The sequence below is a fragment of the Terrapene carolina genome, unplaced genomic scaffold, assembly GCF_002925995.2.
Source record: "Terrapene carolina triunguis isolate 2854851 unplaced genomic scaffold, T_m_triunguis-2.0 Scaffold113, whole genome shotgun sequence".
NCBI lineage: Eukaryota > Metazoa > Chordata > Testudines > Emydidae > Terrapene > Terrapene triunguis.
This window is the reverse complement of record NW_020664464.1, coordinates 5,692,734-5,706,953: the sequence shown is the minus strand read 5'-3', so window position 1 is coordinate 5,706,953 and position 14,220 is coordinate 5,692,734. Positions and strand designations below refer to the sequence as shown.

The 14,220-nt window shown below is 39.8% G+C and overlaps 1 protein-coding gene across 1 annotated transcript in view; it reads left to right on the top strand.

The window, feature by feature from the left end:
* The window catches only part of SLC24A2 (solute carrier family 24 member 2), a 165,074-nt gene that overhangs the window by 129,574 nt on the left and 21,280 nt on the right, over positions 1-14,220 (top strand). The window lies entirely within an intron of this gene.

Below are 14,220 nucleotides of genomic sequence, written 5' to 3'. Positions count from 1 at the left end.
TCAGGGCTTGGAAACAGCTGATACATGCCTATACACTATTCCAGAACCTTTCTGAAGATATTATCATGTTCCCCAGAATCTCAGCTTTTCATTTAAAAATAAAGCAGTCTCTAGTTGTGGTGGTGAAGAAAACCTGAAATACGTGAATTAAGTGTAACTGAGTTGCAGAGATGAACAGAGAGCCTGGAACAATAGCTCTGAAAGGTGTGAACTGCCCCATTCATCTTGGTGAGGTGTTAACTCTGATGCCCACTGCTGACCATCCAAATGTCACCATTGTTAACTATTTCATCCCTCATGTAAAAAAAGAGAGGAAGAATCACAGACTTACACATTTTACTATGAATGGTGTCTCAATTTCATGCCACAAATGGGCGATGTGTGATATATGTAAAGATGATTATTTTTCACCAGTCAAGGAACCTAGGAGAGCCTATAGACATATACAAGACCCACCACTGAGTGGGAACCAAGCTCAGAGAGCTGCACAGTCATATTTTAAACACGTGCCCAATCTATTGTGAATGGCATCGCATTTTGACAACTCAAATGGGTGGAGGGTATTATGTGGGTGGCTTTTGGAACAGTAACACCACTGTTTTATTTCTACTCTGATCTCTGGTTAATACTTCTAGAGCAGAAATTGTTGTTGTTCATTAGGGACTTGATCCAGCTCTTATTGAAGTCAAATGCAGTTTTTTCAATGGGAGCTAGAGGAGGCCCTAGGTGAGACACTTAACAAAAGAAAGAATGAAATGCCAAAAAGCAAGTTTATGAAAAACAATTATATTATTGGGTGCAACACTCTGCATAGTTATGTCTTACAAGGGACAGAAAATACAGTCAAAGTGCATTTACAAGGGGGAAGTCATCTGAGTTCATATATTTGTCTACAAGCCTGAAAATAACATAAGATGCACAGTAAGATACTGGAGGTGATTTCTGCTAACTGGAGAGGTTTCTGTTTATTTCACACAGCAAGTGGTGGAGAGATCACAAGAGAGCTGTACCCCATAGGTGTTTTATAAAGCACAAGATGCAGCCAAATGCCTTTAATCCTCTCTGTTAATGGAGTTATCTGACCTCTGGAGATAGGAATGGAATAATGCGCTCACAAGACCACCTAAAGAGACCATGAAAAATATGTTGCTTTATTATCCTGGTTAATTAGGCTGTGGAAAGTGGATGTTGAATGTTGTGTCAAAAGAAGAGGATGCTGGCAATTTGCACAGTAAATTACTGCTTCTGTAAACTGTGCCATCCAGATGGATGGTCCCCCTATACTACAGAATCATCATCAGCCAAGCAAAACATGCCCCCTAAGCGAAGTAGTTGGGTATCACTCCTTTTAAAAGGATCCTCAACAAATTACACATTAATTCATGGAGAACATTCAGCTTTCATAAGGTAGCTAAGATCACTATTGTCTACACTTGAAACACTACAGCGGCACAACTGCACTGCTGGAGTGCTTCAGTGTAGACACTATCTATGCCGAGAGGAGGGGTTCTCCCACTGGTGTAGGTAAGCCACCTCCCCAAGAGGTGGTAGCCTGGTCAACAGAAGAATTTTTCCATTCACCTAGCACTGTCTACACCGGAGGTTATGTCGGCTTAACTACGTCACTCAGTTGTGTGAATTTTTCACATTCCTGAGCTATGTAGCTATGGCAATGTAAGTTCCCAGTGTAGATCAGCCCTATTCAATGTCCACTTGGGACACATTCTGAGAGTCTGAATTCATTGCTGAACCAAAATAAAGGTTGAGACTGGTTTTAACATTAAGCAAAAATGTGTATAAGAAAAAAATCCATTGAGTGATATTAATTCCATTCCAGTAGGCTAATATAGTCATTGGCGCATTGTTAGGTTTTATTATCCTACAGTAGCACTGAATAACCTATTGTGGTGTAGATGAATAATAATTTTGTGGCACACATGAATATTCTAAATGATCCAGTTTACAATAACTTAGTAAGGAAATCGATCCTGCCTATAGCTAACTCCTGAGAAATTATTCAGGAAAAACAGTGAAGGAAGAGCAATTGTATTTCATAGAAAGGTTCAGATGTTGTAATTTTGCATTATAATGAAGTGGATTCTAAGCCAGTTCAAAAATGGGTCAAGCAGTCTCATCATCCAAGACAGAAAATTTGGTGGTTTCATTTCAAATAACTGCAGGACAAGCAGATAAAATTATTGCAAGGTTACAATACTGAGCAAAGCTTGGTTTGTTTTTTGTTTTTGTTTTGTTTTATTTTCCTAAACACTTAAAACTTTCAGTGAGGCAATGCTTGAAATTTTCATGTCAGATCCTGCAGGCATTAGTATATGCTCAAAACGTACTGCACTGCACTAGAGGTGAGATGCATTATTTATCCCAGTCAAGAGTAGAGAAGCTTACAACCTAAAGAATGCATGAGTAATTTTGTACCTTCAGCTCCATCAGTCTGGAAGAAAAGTTTTAGGTGTACACTTGCATAGGCAGAGAGCAACTAGACAGTGACCTGGCCTCAGTTATTCATGTCTTTGTCACCACTCAGCTGGACTACAGCTGGAAGTTGAAGCTAAGTAGATGAATTCAGAATGGAAATAAGGTGTAAAATTTTAACAGTAAGAGTAATTAACCATTGGAACAATTTACCAAGAATTGTGCTGGATTCTCCATCACTGACAATTTTTAAACCAAGACTGGATGTTTTTCTAAAAAGATATATGCTTCATATAAGGTCAGACCAGATGATTACGATGGTCCCTTCTGGCCTTGAAATTTATTAATCTATAAATACTAACAGTTACATTTTGAGGCAGTCTTTCCTGGCACCATTTCCACAGTCGCTCTACTTTTCTTCGTTTCCAATGATTGCCACTTGAAAATGAAGGAACATAAATCCACGCCGTGTAGAGGTCAAGCATAGGAGTTTATTACACACAGTGCTGGCAGAGTGTCACCTTGCTTATTAGGCTCAGAGACACTGTCAATCAATTGATTACAATAGAATATATAGATTTTCCATGGGCGGGGGAAAGTGACAGGGTAGGCAGTTCCACACCCCAGGATAGGTTTTGCAGCAAGACAAGATAGCACATTAGCCAATGGTTAACAGGTTACATAATGTCTCCGCCCATGGTCTCAAGTTAGCAAGTTAATATTTGTGACAAAGTTCCTCCTCTATCTTGGTGGGTCCTGCGCTTATTGGCAGATTTTCTTGCCTCAGAGATTCACCATGTGGGTTGGGGAACAGCCTAGAGACCTTCCCCTCTGGAAGAACCCACAGTCCAGGTCAATTGGGAGGTTTGGGGGGAACTCGGGCCCGCCCTCTACTCCGGGTTCCAGCCCAGGGCCCTGTGGACTGGACTGCAGCTGTCTATAGGCCTCCTGTAACAGCTGCATGACAGCTACAACTCCCTGGGCTACTTCCCCATGGCCTCCTCCAAACACCTTCCTTATTCTCACCACAGGACCTTCCTCCTGGTGTCTGATAACGCTTGTGCTCCTCAGTCTTCCAGCAGCACACCCTCTCAGCTCCTTGCGCCTCTTGCTCCCAGCTCCTCACACTCCTTTTAAAACCCAGGTGCCCTGATTAGCCTGCCTTAATTGATTCTAGCAGCTTCTTCTTAATTGGCTCCAGGTGTCCTAATTAGCCTGCCTGCCTTAACTGGTTCTAGCAGGTTCCTGATTACTCTAGTGCAGCCCCTGCTCTGGTCACTCAGGGAACAGAAAACTACTCATCCAGTGACCAGTATATTTGCCCTCTACCAGACTCCTGTACCCCACTGGTCTGGGTCTGTCACACATTTAATTAATACTTTGATAAAATGTTATTAGTATAAAATATATATGTTGAATTCTGATTTGGGGTCCATAGGAATGAAGCAACTCCTTTGATTGTCCAACAGGTACATTCCTAGGGGTTAAAACAAAGAAACGGTGAAAGTATATGACAATAAAGATTGTCTCCTTTGTGTTTTAAGGCAGGCATTGGTCCCTGGGAAAGGGAGGTGGGAGGAGGCCATATTTTATACTGACATGTGCCAACCTTTCATAAACTCAAGGTTGGATATGTGGGGACAACATCTCCCTACAAACCCTTCAAAACAGTCACTGCTTAACTATCCATAAAAATATGTTTGTATAAATATAAATTCCATATGAGCTGGAATTTTAAAAAATTGTTCTGTTTCTCTTTGATTGTCATAACATTAAAATACTTCTGTAAGAATCAGATAAACACTAATTCTCTTTTTTGCACATTGACCCTTGACAAAGGTACCCCTGCTTGTCTTTGGCTTGAACACTGTTAGAATATTTGTCTTAGCTGGGCCTGACGTGGTACTACCCTAAAGCTAAAGAGTAGGAAGAAGGAAAGGAACAGGCCTTCCTGAAGTGCCCAGTCAATGCTGGGAAAGTAGCATAGACCAGACAGAAGCGAGAGAGACAGGCATTGAGTAGAGTGGAAGGAAAACTCAGTGAAGAGTAGGAGATGATGAAGAGGAGAGGCAGAAAAAAGGCTATGGGAAGGAAAAAGAGTGGGGGGCAGGGTGAAAATTAAGGTGCAATTTTAGGTAAAAGGAGCAATTGCCCCCACAAAGAATCTGCCAGTCATCTGGTACAGCAACTGAGGCATTCTCCACCTTGAAAGATCAAGCCCCACATTTGCCTTCAGGGGAAAGCCGCTGTTCTGAAAACTGATGGCTGGGGAACAAGTGTGCTCAGGATGTAATTTTACTGCCAGAAGCTGGATCATGGAACGCTATCATAGCCTGTTTGCATTCTGAACCGGCAAAATCTGCAAGGGAAACTAATTGTCTTCTGTCTTGTGCCTACCATATCACATTTCTGTTATTCAGTTCCCATGTCAAGAATACACAGGGTCACATTTCTGGCAATTTTATCTTTCATTAGTCCAAACTGTGATAGCTCAATCTAAATCTTTAGATCAGAAACATAATATTATGAAGTTCTGTATTTGATGCACATTTGTCTGAAGTGAAATGCATCCACAATCTGAATACTGGAATTATTGTTTTCTATATACCAGCCCCAGAAGTGTGTATAGATAAACTCTTTCTTCTTGTTTACAAATACTTTTTTTTAAACTAAAACAATGAGCAAAGGCCTCCCAGCAAAGAAGAGAAGAGGGGCTTCTTAGGGTGATCTGAGGCTAAAGCTAGAGGAATAGGGAAATTTTATTTTTTTATTTTTTTTGTTTTATAACATTTTGAAATTATACTTTATTTTAAAAAGGTAACTCTGTCTGACATCCCTCTGTTTGTTCTTCCTTCTTTCCCTTTCCTTTTCCCTAGTTTTTTGTTGTTGTTGTTGTTTTGTTTTGTTTTGTTTTCGTACATTTTTTCCTGAGTCTAATTTCTCCTCACTTTCCTCTTTTGTTTTTTTTAGCGTTGTACTCTCTGGCTGAAATTCACTCCTATGCAGAGTGCAAGCACAAGGCCTATAAACCACTTGTAGAAGGCTGGATGAATTTCACCCTACTTCAGACCTTCTTTCTCTCTCTTCTCTTCCTCATTCATCTTTCTCTCTTCCACATCCTCAGTATCTTGCTCCTTCCTTTCTTCCCAGGCCCATCTTCAAATTCTCATCTCCTGACCCCAGTTTTCTCCAGCAGAGGATCTAAGTTCTGCTGGACCTCTTGCCAGACCAGGGCTCCAATCCATGGAATAAGCCCAGATCTCTGCTTATTCTGCCACTGCTTGCAGGAGTCTTGAGAGGCCTTCCCTTGTAGCCCTGTCCACCAATCCAAGCCAGTTATATTAATGTTTGGTCCAATCCAAGTCCCACTGAAGTCAAAAGGAGTGACTCTTATTGACTTTGGTGAGTGTTGGTTCAGCCCTCTTGAGAGGAAAAAAATACACTGGGATAATTTTTTTTCCAATCCAATCTGTAAAATGTTCCTTTTTTTGTCCTGGTCAACCTATGCTTTCTTCCCTCTTGCAGTGTATTCCATCTTACTTTGGATTTAGTCCTAGTTATTGTGGTTTTCCTTTTGACCTTTAACAGGTTTCCATGAAGGAGAAAATTCTATTATATAATACGGTATATTTATAGCTTAGTACTGAGCATGTCTGACAAAATGAAAAGAGGACTAGAAGGACAGTGATGATATCTCATTAAATATTTTATAGGCTGCCATATAGAGAAATGATCCTTCTGAAAGTTCTCCCTCCCCATCCCCCTTAACAAGTACTTGATTAAGCCGCTTCAGCTGTAATCATTCTAACCTGTGGCTTTCCTAAAAATAACATCCAATTTCAAGTTAACACCTTCTCCTCCCGCCTCCCACACTTGCACGCACACACACACACACACACACACACTCTTTCACCAGTTTCCATGGAAACCTAATTGGAAAACTTATATATGCCAACCATCTCAAAGATAACTTTTAATGAAAAGAAAAGGCACCTTGGATGCAATGAGAACACATCACTAAACCTTCATTGTTTTCAGTGTGATTACTAAATAGCTTACTTGAGCAACTGTGGTAAAGTGGATTTAGCTTTCTTTACCAAAGAGCAGCACATGGTTAGTGCATTTCAGGACAAAGCTCTTGTCTGAGGCATTTATTCCCTTCCAAGGAATGTGTGGCCCTTTTCATCAAATTAGCGTGATTTGAATCTAAATATAGGCGTGCTCTCAGTCACTGGATGTGTTTCCCAAAATATGTTAAATGCTTCAGTTTGCAAAAGAAAGGGGAAGAGATGACAAAAGCCTTTGTTGAAAGGTAATAATATATCCCAAAGTGCCTGATATTCTTTTGATCAGTAAACATATATTTTCTGCTGCCTGAAAATCTTCTCCTTTGCCTTTTCATTGAGCCTGAATAATTGTACAGATCTCTCTTGTCAACTTCACTTTTATGTAACTTCGAGATCGTTGCACTGCCATAAAATGGGATTGATCATTGTATTCCCATGGCTATTTACTGGTCTGTTCTACATTTTTTCTACTGTACACCTTTTTCTCTTTTTTTTGAAAAATAGGACAGTGGGAAAGAGGCTACAAGACGGGCTTACTCATCAGTTGCATCTCCAGATCACTAGGATTGTTATTTCCATTTGCCGGCCTGCTGAGCATAGTTTGTAATACAGCACTCTACGTGTCTCTTTCTGTACCCACCAGTGAACGCTGCAGTGTAACTTTGAGGGAAATAAATGGGTACAAGTTCAGGATTTTCTAGTTTCCCAGGATTCCAGCAATAGACCCGGAAGGTATACAGATTGCAGTTATGGCATATGGGTTAAAAATCATCCACATATTCCTTATCAGCATAAAATCCAGCCAAAGAAATCTAGCCTCCTCTTGGTGGTTCACAGTATATGGAGGATTTACATACACCCTTACCATTAATGTGAGTTACCTATGTAAATGGGATGTATCCTAAGAAGAAATGGATGCAGGGTAGCATAACTTGAATTTTTGCCACATGATTCCACAAGGAGAGGTGCTCTTCTTTCTGTCTTAGGTATTTATATGGCCACTGTTACTGTAGGAGCTCAGCACCTCATAAACTTTAATTTATTTAGCCTTACAACACCTCTGTTAAGTAGGGAGAAGTATTATTATCTTCCCATTTTACAGATGGGGAATTGGGGGACAGAGGCTAAATAACCTGGCCAAGGTCATGCAGAAAGTTTATGGTGGAGCAGACTTGAGACCCAGACTAGCATCCTAACCCACTTAACTGTCCTCCCTCTCTGTCTCGGTGAGGACATAAAATAGCCTGAGATTTGCTTTTTTGTAGAACGAAAGTAGATCATAACATTGAACAATAAGATATCAATTTGAGGCAGGTGACATTTTGAGATATCATCCTATTTTTATCTTAATTCCCTCATTAAGAAAGGTCATGTTGGTGGGTGGTGTCCACTGTCTAGAAACAAATAGCCATGACTGTCTTTTGTAACACTAAGAAGCAGAAAATGGATAGGAACACTCTTACACGTGGTATGATATCTATCCTTCAACATGATCAAAGTGAATCATAAATGGTCCCTGTCTGCCTGTTTACCATTTTCAATGGAAACCTGATGCTAATTCTGTGCTGATTATCTGTGTCAGGAATCAATATACAGGAGAAAAGCACAAACAGAAAAATATATAGTCCTTGTCTAATTTGGGACACTATAATGAGGCTCAAAACTTAATATTTTTAACTCATATGAGATCCCTGTTATAAGATGTAATCAATTTATTGTAAGCAGTTAATAAGTATTTACCCACTTGGGAACACTGATACATTTTGGAGTGGGTTATTTTATTTGTTTTTCAGACTTTTTTACATCCAGAACAAAATGCAGTTTTCAGATGCAGTCTTAGATGAACAACTGTTTTTCCTGAGTAATATATTTTGAGCACAAGTATCTAAACAGACAATTCTTCTCTGCTGTTTGCTAGAAGCAGTGAATACACTATGATTTTGGCAGATGGGAATCGGTATAATCTGTTGGTTATAAACAAAAGAGTTACTGATGAAATGTCACCATCTGTTGGCATTGTTGAAATGCTCTGAGTCATACAGTCGTTACTTTTCACTGTAAAGTTTTCTCAGAAATGGCCTGATTATGAGTAAACTAATAGGAGATGGTATCTAAGGAGTTACAGGAAAGTATCTAAAGAAGAAATTACTGAAGTTGGAGGAGAGTGTCATTTTAATTTATTGTAATGTGACACATGCAAGAGCTGAAGTGTAGAAAAATCAGACTCTGACTTTATAGAGAGTATCTCAAAAGACAGTATTGAAAGTAAATTTGTTGTGGAAATTAAAATAGGAGACACATTCCAAAATTATTTTCCCAACCTTCATTTCTGTAAAATAAAAGCTTGATTTTTTTGTTGTTGCTGACCCACAATGGAACATGTAAAGGGGATATGTGTCTAGTGTAGTTCTTAGTACATTTTTATTGATTGATTGATTTATATGTATTGCGGTAGCACTTACAGCAGTGGTCCCCAAATTTTTTCCATCGCACCCCGTCCTTACCCATAATGGAACTTGTTTGGGCCCTCTCCAGGAACTGTGATGGGGAGCCACAGCCGGGAGTGGGGCCAGAGCTGCTGTCGCGAGCCGGGGCCTGTGGTTAGGGACCCAAGCTGGGGTGGGAGTGGGGCTGGAGCAGAGCTGGGGGCAGAGTGGGGCTGGCCAGCACTCTCTCCCTGCCCCCTATGGGGGTTGGGCAGGGCCCTGCCATGTCCCCCGAATGTTCCTCCATGCCCCACAGTTTGGGGACTACTGACCTGGAGGCTCAGTCAGGTATCTGGGTCCATTGTATTAGGCACTGTTCATGCACACATAAAAAAAGATGCTTCCTGCTCCAAAAAACTTACTGTCTAAGTATAAGATGAGAGAAAACAGGTGAATATAACCCACGGGCAGAGAGGGGCAGGGAGCATAGCACAAGGGAATAGTGATACGATTAAAATTTGTGTAGCAAGTAAACCACACAAATTACCTTTCTGTGTAATATCTTTGGTACAGTTACTGTATTATGAACAACTGTAGAGAGTTCACACATATCTTAATAAAAAAAACACTTGTTATACTGTGACAGGTATTAAATAAGTTTAATGGGGAAGACTATAAAGAATGTAATGGTAAGTTATTCTCTTCACTGACAGTTCACTGAGGCAGTCAGTTTGAAAGGAACAGTATTCATATATTCTAATGGTTATCTAGAATACTAAAGAATTAGTTCTATTCATAACATGAATAACATATATAGTTATATTTTCCTTGGCATATTCTCATTTTCAAATGAGGCCTTTAAAATGCACCTGCAAAATTTGTGGGCACATCCATCTGCTTACACCAATGTATATTTGCATGGACAGATGGACATTTACACACGTACGGCCTGATTTTCAACCTAACTTTAACCTGACCTCTGTGCGACTGCAGTTATTAGGAATCCAGGCAATGAAGATATCTAAGTACTTCACAACACTCACAAATGTATCCTTTTAGCATTCTTCCTTGGCAGTGCCCTTTGTGCTAGATTGGTATCTGCTTACATTTTTCTCAACCAAATCTCACCAGAGAATGAATCTTTTTGCCCTCTTGCTTTGTTTCTTGTCATTTCATGAGGGAAACATACCTAGTATTGTTAGACTGGCACATTGACTTCTGATCATACAGGCAGCTAAGGATCGTCAAAATTAAGTTTCATCATTAATTATTAAAAACCAGGAATTTTAGTAAGGACACGGAAATCCATTTACACTTGAAAATACTCCCCAAAAAATTTATCCCGCAGATGGGTTTAATTCAGAAATATTGCAAGCATCTCTGACTGGTCTAGCTTGAGTTATTTCACTCATAGAATAATAGACTCGTAGGACTGAAAGAGACCTCAGGAGGTCATCTAGCCAAGTCCCTGCACTAAAGGCAGGACTAAGTATTATCTAGATCATTCCTGACAGGTGTTTGTCTACGTTGCTCTTAAAAATCTACAATGACAGAGATTCCACAATCTCCGTAGGCAATTTATTCCAGTGCTTAACCACCCTGACAGTTAGGAATTTTTTCCTAATGTCCAGCCTAAACTGCCCATGCTGCAATTTAAGCCCATTGCTTCTTGTCCGATCCTCAGAGACTAAAGATAAAAAAATTTCTCCTTTGTCCTTATAACAACTTTTTATGTGCTTGAAAACTGTTATCATACCTCCCACCCCCAGTCGTCTTTTCAGATTAAACAAAACCAATTTTTTCAATCTTCCCTCATAGGTCAGGTTTTCTAGACCTTTAATCATTTTTGTTGCTCTTCTCTGGACTTTCTCCAATTTCTCCACATCTTTCCTGAAATGTGGCGCCCAGAACTGGACACGATACTTCAGTTGAGGCCTAATCAGCCCAGAGTAGAGCAGAAGAAATACTTCTTGTGTCTTGCTTACAATACTCTTGCTAATTCAGTGTAGAATGGTGTTTGCTTTTTTTGAAACAGTGTTACATTGTTGACTCATATTTAGCTTGTGAGCCACTCTGACTCCAAGATCCCTTTCCACAGTTCTCCTTCCTAGGCAGTCATTTCCCATTTTGTATGTGTGCAACTGATTGTTTCTTCCTAAGTGGAGTACTTTGCATTTGTCCTTATTGAATTTCATCCTATTTATTTCAGACCATTTCTCCAGTTTCTCTAGATCATTTTGAATTTTAATCCTATCCTCCAAAGCACTTGCAACCCCTCCCAGCTTGGTATCGACCACAAACTTTATAAGTGTGCTCTCTATGCCATTATCTGAATCATTGATGAAGGACTGGATCATTGATCAGATCCGGACTCAGAACTGATACCTGCGGGACCCCACTTGCTATGCCCTTCCAGCATGACTGTGAACCACTGATAACTACTCTTCGGGAATGGTTTTCCAACCAGTTATGCACCCACCTTATAGTAGTTCCATCTAGGTTGTATTTCCCTAGTTTGTTCATGGATGAGTTGACTCTGAGTGGAACAGTTATACTGTCTCAGAGTCGTAGTGATTTTTTTTCCCTTTTCTCCACTCCAACCTCTTGTGGATAACTCAGTATTGCTTTTCCCCATTAGTCAGATTTTTCAAAGATTCTGAACATCTTCAGCTTCTGTTGATTTCAATGTGAGTTGTTGGAGCTCATTAACTCTGCAAATCAAGCCCTGATTCTGCATCCTTTATTCCTACAAGTTAGAAATGAAGGATTAGACCTTAAAGACCAAATTGTGCCCGTTATAATGTATGCGCAGCTTCCATTGTTGCCACTGGAACTGGTATGCATATGACTAAGGGCAGTATTCAGACCTAGTATGGTAATAATCACTTGTGATGTGTACAATATCTTTCTGCTAAGTATTTTCACCAGAATAAGAGACCTGCAACCAATTGTAGTGTATGCTTCCCTTTTTCTTTACTACATTGCCTGCAAAATCTCTGCTTAGAACCCAGAGTCATATGCAGAATTACAGAAGCTGCCACCTGTTCATAATTCCATAGCCATTCACAGTGCCATGTGGTTGCCTTGTGGTTCTTTGTATTTTTTTATTACTGTGAGTTTTAAATTGTTTGCCACATAAACTGCAGACTTGTGCCTAAAACCTGGTGAAGAGAAACCAGAGCATAAAATGACGCTGTTTTCCCAGTGTGTGCAAACAGTAAAAGCTTTTGTTTTTGAATTGAAGAGACTTTGATTTAGTTCAGATAACTCGCTCTTCATGTCACCAGCTCCAAATTTGTCACTATAATTAGTCTCCTTTCCATCCCTCTGTAGAATTATGTGATGAGCTTCTGAGGTTTCATAGTTTGCGATATTTTCTGTGCCCGTGTAAGACAACAATGGGTCTGATTCTGAACTCATCAGTACTTGTGTAAATCATGAGTAATTCCACTAAAAGCCAGTGGAGTTAGTCCTGATTTACACAGAAGAAAAATCAGAATCAAAAGGCATATGATCAGAATGGACAGTACTGCATGCATGAATTGTGTGTTTAACATCTGCGTGTTCTACAAATGTGTTTGTGTGTCCATATACATATCAATATATGTGCAGAGTTACCATGATTAAAGAAGATTATTAATCACTGCTAATCTCTAAATATGATAATTCAGAAAATACTTAGTCATTCAGTGCTGTTTTTGAAACGTGTTTATGGAGGTTTATTCCTGCTGAGTCTGCTGCTTGAAATATACCCAGGCCACTCAGAAAGAGTTACCTAGGCAACCTTTCAATTGCTTCTTTTGTGCTCCTATTTTACCTCAATAATCATTATTTCAAAGCTAGGTATCTAGCCTCGTCTGATTCCCCCACCCCTAAAAGCTTCTACCAGAATCTGGAGACAGAGAGAACAGATTTGGTTTGAAGGAAGTAGTCTTGCACCTGCACAGGTTTTCTAAAGAGATCAAACTGCCATAGATTATGGAAATGAAGTGCTGAGCATCTGCCTGCTTTGGCAGTGTACAGAAAGATAAAAGGACACGCCAATCTCTTAAACTGTCCAGATGCTTAACGTTCTGTGGCGAGAGTGTGACAAATTGTACCCATATCTGTTTGTAAAACCTTGTCATAATAAATACCTGTGACTCTTCAGTTCACTGTCATTTTTTCATCACTCAGATTAGTTGGGAATTTCTAGAAGTATAGGGACTAACAAGATACGGTCTTCTCTTAACAGGTGTATAATTGGTAAGGCAGCTGCGTCTATGAACACATCAAGAGGGGACTGTGGATATGGGCTTGATTGTATCTATGTAAATCTGGCAAAATTCTAGTGAAGTCATTGGAGTGATACAGATATAAAACTGGGAAAAATTAGATCAGAATCAGGCTTTGTGTCCCTTAGTGTTGATAGGAACATTTTAAATGATCGCTTTATAGAGATGACAACCTTGAGTTATTTGTAGAGTAATCAAATGCATGATTTTCTAGTCTTTCCAAACATTTGGATAATTAGGAATGGATTTTGAAACAGAACTATTAGTAATCCCCCAAAATTACAGAGCTATGCAATTAACTAACCAAATCAAGTAGATTCTGAAACCAGCCTCTTGCAGCACCATTAAAAACCTTAGCTAAGCACTGTTAAGACAAGGTCTTAACTCATAGAAACATGATGAGAATGTTCCACAGCACTGGATAAACTTATTGGAAGAATAGTATGTAATTTTCAGAAAGGTCTGAGATCTCAATTCTAATCACTTTTTAAAATAACTTTTAAAAGTAGGCACATCTCTGCATGCTCTGAGGAAAATCCAACTTATACCATATATTGCTTTTTGGGCGTTCTCTTACTGAACTCAATGGGAGACTTTCCAATGAATTCAGGGGGGTTGGATCAGGCCCTTTGTGGGACAGAACCATTCAGGCTGAATTTTGTGTTGGCTTAGACAGCAGTGTAAGTTGGAACTGGTGTAATCCCATTAACATCGCCTCTTTGAGTTACACCAAGGATGAATTTGGCCTCTTGGGCAAAAAGGCCAGAAAACAGGTATAAGTGTCAAAGTAGTCTAGGTCATGCCCATTAGTGGCATTCTATGGCAGTCCTAAAGGGTCTGACGTCACCTGCATGCTAAGGAGTGAAAGGAAGGCAGAGAAACAGGAAAAGTGATGTGGCCAGCCATAAAGATCCCATGTCACAGGAGAAGTCCCTCCAAGCTTATCCTGTGGTAAAGCAAGGGGCTGAAAAGCAATTAACAGTAGGGTGTAAAAACAAACAAAAAACACTGGTGTGTAGAGAG